This window comes from Adiantum capillus-veneris, chromosome 9, assembly GCF_014529385.1.
Source record: "Adiantum capillus-veneris isolate H3 chromosome 9, ASM1452938v2, whole genome shotgun sequence".
In the NCBI taxonomy this organism is placed as follows: domain Eukaryota; kingdom Viridiplantae; phylum Streptophyta; class Polypodiopsida; order Polypodiales; family Pteridaceae; genus Adiantum; species Adiantum capillus-veneris.
In genome coordinates this window covers 115,803,841-115,811,617 of record NC_140939.1, presented here as the reverse complement: position 1 = coordinate 115,811,617, position 7,777 = coordinate 115,803,841, and the positions used below count along the sequence as shown (strand labels likewise).

At 43.2% G+C, this 7,777-nt stretch overlaps 1 pseudogene; it reads left to right on the top strand.

The window, feature by feature from the left end:
• Positions 1 to 2,822, top strand: part of LOC147451032 (uncharacterized) — a 19,706-nt pseudogene extending 16,884 nt beyond the window's left edge.
• The last annotated feature ends 4,955 nt before the right edge of the window (positions 2,823 to 7,777 follow it).

Genomic DNA, 7,777 nt, shown 5'->3' with positions numbered 1-7,777 from the left:
TGTCGTCTCTTGGAATGCCTACACATGAGTAGAATATTGGAGAGAGAGAGAGAGAGAGAGAGAGAGAGAGAGAGAGAGAGAGAGAGAGAGAGAGAGAGAGAGAGAGAGAGAGAGAGAGAGAGAGAGAGGGATGGAGCTGATGGACGAGAAGCATTAGGTGGGGCAGCCACTCTCTTGGCCCTAACCAAGTTAGGCCTATCCCACAATCAGTGCATTCCAAGAGACACATCCTACAGAGGGAGATTCTCAATCACTTTTTTGTGTTTTCCGAAATGCACCAGATTTGGCATGTGTGTGTGTGTGTGTGTGTGTGTGTGTGTGTGTGTGAGAGAGAGAGAGAGAGAGAGAGAGAGAGAGAGAGAGAGAGAGAGATCTGCCACTACCGTCGTCGGTTCCCCTCCCCCACATGACAAAAACAATCTACTCACGGGGGCGAACTAGGCTTGAAGCCAAGAAAACACATGGCAAACTTAGTTTCAAAAGCCAGGAGGAGGAGGAATTGAGGCATTGCTCTACAACTCATTATTTACGGATCAGCAGACAACATACAAATAAATAGGGGGGAAGAGGAGCTTATATGCGCTTTTTTGCATTGATACGGAGCTCTGATGATGGTGGGGCTCGCAGAGCTAGAAAAAACCTAGGTTTAATGTAATCCCACTTACAAACTTTGGTATTTACCTCTAAATTTTAAATTTGAACTTGAGAAAACCTACAACCTATAGAGAAATTTAGTGTAAAAACCTTGAATTCTAGCATTGCCTTGGTCGACATGTATGCGAAATGTCATGCACTTCATAAAGCACAAAAGGTGCTCTCAATGAGCTTAATCTATGGGATGTCATCTCTCGGAATGCACTCATTGTGGGATATGCCTACACATGAGAGAGACAGAGAGAGGGAGAGAGGGAGAGAGGGGGGGATGGAGCTAATGGACGAGAAGCATTAGGTGGGGCATCCGCTCTCTTGGCCCTAACCAAGTTAGGCATATCCCACAATTAGTGCATTCCAAGAGACGACATCCCACACAGGAAGCTTCTCAATCACTTTTTGTGCTTTCCAAAATGCACCATATTTGGCATGTGTGTGTGTGTGTGTGTGTGTGTGTGTGTGTGTGTGTGTGTGTGTGTGAGAGAGAGAGAGAGAGAGAGAGAGAGAGAGAGAGAGAGAGAGAGAGAGAGAGAGAGAGAGGTCTACCACTACCGTCATCGGTTCCCCTCCCCCACATGATAAAAACAATCTACTCACGGGGGTGAACTAGGCTTGAAACCAAGAAAACACATGGCAAACTCAATTTCAAAAGGGAGGAGGAGGAGGAATTGAGGCATTGCTCTACAACTCATTATTGATGGATCAACAGACAGACAAATAAACAGGGGGGAAGAGGAGCTTATATGCGCTATTTTGCATTGATACGGGGCTCTGATGATGGTGGGGCTCGCAGAGCTAGAAAAAACCTAGGTTTAATGTAATCGCACTTACCAATTTTGGTATTTACCTCTAAATTTTAAATTTGAACTTGAGAAAACCTACAACCTGTAGAGAAATTTAGTGTAAAAACCTTGAATTCTAGCATTGCCTTGGTCGACATGTATGCCAAATGCCATGCACTTCATAAAGCACAAAAGGTGCTTTCAATGAGCTTAATCTATGGGATGTTGTCTCTTGGAATGCACTCATTGTGGGATATGCCTACACATGAGAGAGAGAGAGAGAGAGAGAGAGAGAGAGAGAGAGAGAGAGAGAGAGAGAGGTCTGCCACTATCGTCGTTGATTCCCCTCGCCCACATGGTGAAAACAATCTGTATAGCTATATAGGTATAGCCTCTGTGTGTGTGTGTGTGTGTGTGTGTGTGTGCACGAGAGGTCTGCCACTACTGTCATTGATTCCCCTCGCCCACATGGCAAAAATAAGTTGTATAGCTATATAGGTATAGCCTCTGTGTGTGTGTGTGTGTGTGTGTGTGTGCGTGCGTGCACGCTCGGTTTCACATTATGCCCATAGGAAAGTCAACAACCTTTTGCTATGGCCATAGGATGCACATAGGCTTTGGCTATTGCTCTCTCTATGGACACCTTGCACTATAGAGAGGGAGGTATAGAGAGGTGGATAGGGGAAAAATAGAGAGGGAGAAATAGATAGAGAGAAAAACATGTATAACCCAGTGCTAAATATATATCTTATTCTTACAGTAATGGAGCAAGTGCTTAGCTCTAGAGGAGATTCTTTGGAGGTGATATTTTCTACCCTAGAGAGAGACCTAGGCAACAATTCACGAAATGCCAAGCGCGTTGCCCGAGGTGGGGATTGACCTGCAAAGAAGTAAATTGTAGATGGACTAGGTATCATCTACACAGTATGCTCCAAGATTCAAGCCTCATGTGAAAGAGCGGAAGCATCACAGGTTTCCTAAAGAGAGAGCATTCACTGGTTGAGCCATTCACAATATGAGCAAGGGGTTTATCTTCATCATCTAGAGGAGCGGATGCAGCTACAGATCAATGGTATTTTGCAGCAGCAGAGCTCAGTGCAAGAAAAACTTTCTCGCATAGAAAGCAACCAGACAAAAATCATGAGTCTCTTGGAGAGGTCTTTTCTTGACAAGGATAGCATGTATTTCAAAAGCATTGTGCCTGAATTACGAAGCACTAGCAACAAATTGACCGCCGTAGCAGTACAACGTACTACAGATGTCTCCAAAGTTAGATCTATCTCAAACAAGCTCCATGCATTGGTAACGACCCATTGGCCCAAGAAGGGGATTAATGCCGTTGGAGATGTTCCATTTAGTTCAAAGCAGAGCAACCCTTGCAAGAAGTGAATTATGTAATCGATAGTAATACTCACTTCTTTCTCATTTATAGGCTTAGCGGATCTATATTTTGGTGGCTTTGCAGATATTGACTACATTTTGGGGGAGGCTTACGTATGTAGTGGATACCAATTTGCTCATGACTCTTGGTTGTCTTCTTTGGATACTACATTCTCAGAGGAGCTCCATAATTGTATTATTTTTGTTGCCAATATGTCTTTTGAGTCACACCTCCCGTTCCCTGCCCCGCTCGCCCTCTCCCTCTCTCTCCCTCCCTCCCCCCCCCTCTCTCTCTCTCTCTCTCTCTCTCTCTCTCTCTCTCTCTCTCTCTCTCTCTCTCTCTCTCTCTCTCTCTCTCTCAAGTATGTGTAGTGAATCTCTCTCTCTCCCTCTCTCTCTCTCTCTGTCTCTCTCTCCCTCTCTCTCTCTCTCTCTCTCTCTCTCTCTCACACACACACACACACACACACACACACACACACACACACACACACACACAAAGTATTCTAGGTGTGTGCAATGTCTGAACTTCTTTCTAGGTATGACAAATGTGAAGCACTTCATAAAGCACAAAAAGTGGGAGAGAGCTTCCTCATATAGGATGCCATCTCTTTGAATGCATTGATTGCCAGATATGCCCAATTTGGGTAGGGTCAATAAGATTTGGGCTATTTTTGGCAGATGCAAAGCGAGAGTGTCTCTCCCAATGCAATCACATGCACACCATTGCCGTTGTGGTATTTGCTTTTGATTGCGTAAACGGAATGGACACAATAATTCAAGCCTCAATACAACTCTACCAACTCAAATGGGGATTGCTACCATGGTAACTCTTCATAATGAAGCACCTCGGGGCTGAGTTGGATGCACCTTTGAATCCATCTTGATGTGGGCTGCCAATGGCCAATAATGGGTTGACCAATTTTGCAAACGTTGGCTATCCTACTACAATGGCTGGTATGGGGCTTAATCTGGAAAATGCTATGCTGATCTAGAGAAAAAACTATAGATAATGGCTGTTGCTAGACCCACAAATGTCGGGCTGATGAGTGTCTAGAAGCGCTAGGCACTGGAAGCTCTACTCTTCATTAGCGCTCCCAACTTGTAGATGGGAAAAACATTAGGGCTTCTGCTCCTTTTATATCGACTGAATAGTACTTATAATCTTTTGAGTGTCTAGGTCAGGCAAGCATCATCCAAGTCCAACAAAAAGAATAAACTAGATGGTGTAAAATAAGGGTGCAAAACGGGCACATCTGCACCGACTGCGAGAATCCAGTTGACGTGTAGACTGGCGCGTTGTAACCGTAGTGGAAAATTGTCGGCAGAAACTCGGGCCTTAACTGACAATCGTCAATGGGCTAATCTAATGGACTCACTCCCCCAATTATATCCTTAGTAGTAGTTAGATGAGATATAGAGAGACATATATAGAAGTATATAGACATTTACCATGTGGGTTGGCAAGCCTCCTCTCACTGACTCCCTTAAAGAAAGATAGACATAGTTGGGAAATCCTTTCTTCTCCATACTCTCTTCTTAATTCTCTAGATACTAACCAATATATATCTGTGAGTACTTATAAGAGTTCTTTTTTGGATAGATGGCTATTGGTCCAAAGGTGTTGACTCCTGGGCATGCAAGACGTAGTAGGATATGTCAAGCCTCTCGAGCTACGCGACGTGCAGCATCGCGAGATAGAGTCCGACATTCTCTGGGGGAGATTAATGTGCCTCGCTTGGAAGATTGCCAACAGTTGATAAACGTGAATCGAGGCAATGGATTCCCTCAGGAAAGGATTGCATTGGATGTGGATAACGAGTCAATTCTCTTGCAAAGCTATGTAGGGATTGAAGTGGAAGGCAATTTGGAAGCCAATAATGGAGATGCTCCTGAGGAGCCTGTAATTGTCTCCAGAGAGGGAGATTACTCCAAAGTTGAGACACATTGCCTATCTATCACCTACTTATATTCTGAGACCACTTCCTTGATGCATATCTCTATGTTTCTCTTTCTCATGAAAAGTGTATTCTTCACAACATAGACAACTTGGATTTTGCATGTTACTATTGTGGTGCTTTAGCTAGGAAAGAAGAAGCAAAGACCATTCACACATTTGTGGGGAAGAGTTGTTACAACTCAGGAAATGTTTCTTTGCCGCCATTATGTGAACCTCCTTTAGAATTAAGAGAATTGATGCACGGGGGTAATCTAGAAGTAGAAGTTCTTGAAACATATCAGAGCATACAATAGTGTGTTGGCATTTGCTTCTTTGGGAGCTCATATAGATGAATCTCTCCTGCCAAAGAAAAGGAATCTATACCTTCAAAGTGCATGGATCTATTTATCATAACATTTGTAATGGAATTGGCCTATTTAATTTGAGAGTAGCGGAAATTAATGAGAGTACTTTTGAGAAATGACTTTGTGAGCATAGCGGGTGAACGTAATTGAAGAAGCAACATAATCATAGCAATTATTTAACTTGGCATGAACAATACTTTTGCAAGAGAGAGAATTTAGAGAACATGACAACAATTGAGGACCGGATTTATGTGGAGCCGGTCTCCCCTCCAATAGGCATTTGTATTATGATTTCTCCCATTAAGAGAGACTTGTTACAATACAATCTTTGTGTTCCTTGTAACCTAGGTGATGCAATGAAGATGGAAAAATTCATGCATCACAAGCATAACATAAACTTGAAGAAAGCTTTAACTATCCTAAGCCTCAGTCCCAAGACCTCAAACAACTTTGAAGGTGGAGAGAGCTAACAGGGAATGAGGGTAGGGAAGAGGAAGAAGAAACATTTCATAGGAGAAAGAATTAGTTCCTCATTTATGATAACTCTTCTTGCTAGAATACACAATAGCATAGTAATGAATAAGAAGGAGATGGAAAGCTTAAACATTGAAGCATGGCTCTTGGTTGGATTTGCACTCCATATCCAAGAGTGTTGGTGTAGGCTCTCAACCTCTACTTGCTTGCAGAAGGAGAGGGAGCTCTTGCACTTTGCATAGCACACAATGAGAGTGTTTGTGAGTGTGTGTGGGTAAGTATACCCCCTGAGCAACCCCCTAGATTTCTTGGGTCGACCCCCCCTTGTAGCTCATGCTTGAAGCTCATTGGACCCCTCCAGGCCTAGCCAATCATAAGCAGGAGGCATTACAAGTAGCAAGGGTAGACTTGAGACAAGTGTCCCCCTTTCCCCTTTGAGAGAGAGGGCTAGATAAATAAAAAATCAATTAATTAAATCTCCTAAATTATCATTGGACCCCTTGGGTGGTCAACCAATAGGCTTCAGGCACACCATGAGGGCAACATGAGGAGGAACTTGACAAGTGTCCCTTTTGCTTTCTTTGTACCAGCATGCCTTGTGTGAGTGTGTAGGTGTTCTCTCTCATCCCCCCTCATGTAGGGCTCGCCCCCTCCTTGTAGGGATTGAATAATTGACTTTTTGACACCTCAAGCCCCTCATGCATAGGTCCAGTTCCCACCACAAGCTTGGCCCTTAAGCACTTTAAGCTTGGGCTAGGTTCTCACCTCAAGTGCAACCCTAGCATCTCAAGCACCTCAAGCATCTCAATCATTAAGCACCTCAATCATCAAGCACCTCAAGCACCTTAGTCATCAAGCATGACAATCGGGACAAGCACCTCGAGCTGGGTCGGGTTCCCGCGCCTCAAGGTCAGCCCTAGCTTACCTAAGGTCAAGGGACTTTTACACACATTATTGGAGGTCTTCAATGAAGCTAACCCTAAGGTCTTATGATCCATTGGTTATCCTTTCTCTTTGATAGACCATCTCTCATTTGGGCCCCTTTACCATTGGCCCCGTGTTGAGATAGATCTATAAGCACATGTCTATATCTTAACCCTTGTTCCCGTTTATTCTCCCACATTAAGTGATCAGTTTAATATGAGAGAATCATTTGGGTTGGTTAGATATTAGATATTAGATTTTATGACAACATTGATCCATTGATTCCAGAAGAACGATCAGATCAAATCCCTCGCTTTGCTCAGTTGTATTTTTTTGACACTGAGAATGAGTTGCAAAACATGATGAGTCATGTTTCTAAACTCAAACCAGATGTTTTGGAAATCTTGCAATCGATGATGCATCGAGTAAATCCGTATGTTCAAGCTTTAAGGGGATTTTCTACAATGGTCCAAACTTCCAATATCCGGAGATTAGGATGGTCATTACTAAGAAGCGTACAAATGGCTGGCAGTATGTTGCTCCAACAAGTGTGGAAGTTGCTGCAATCATGCTTGGTCAGGGTGAAGAGAGCAACATTGGCCATCGTGATATTGTGTTGAATCTTTTGGGTGGTGGTCTAAAAAGAATCTCAAATTGCCATAGGTCATACATGCCTCTATTATATGTGTTGCTATTTCCAAATGGTGAAGAAGGCTGAAATCCTTACATACCGCAAGTGAACAGAGTGGAAGTAAGCAGAGAGCGAGTAAATGAAACTACAAAGTATATTTCTACAATGGATTTCTACAAGTATAGATTACAAATTAGAGATGATACGACACAATGTCTTTTATGTGGTGGTAGGCTACTGCAACAATATATTGTTGATGCATATAGTTGTATGGATGTAATGTCCCCATCCCGCCTATACCGAGGTCGGGATGGGATCCTTGACAGGTCTCTAGGTCTGATAAAAATCAGAGTCTCTAAACAGGAAAAATCCAAGGAAAAGACCTTTACCATTGACAATGGCTTGGGTCTATAGCCTTAGAAGAAGACCTAGTCCTGTCTCGCAGCGGAAACGGAACAACCTTTTAAAAGTCCAATAACTATTTCGGCCCTATATCTTTCACAAATTGGACTAAGGTATCCTCAACCAACGCTTTTTTCCCCCTAACATATGTGAGGGCACAGCCGCTGGTAGATTCCTCTTCCAATTCAAGAAGTTTTCTAAACGTTTTAGTGCGCAGGGATGGATAGTT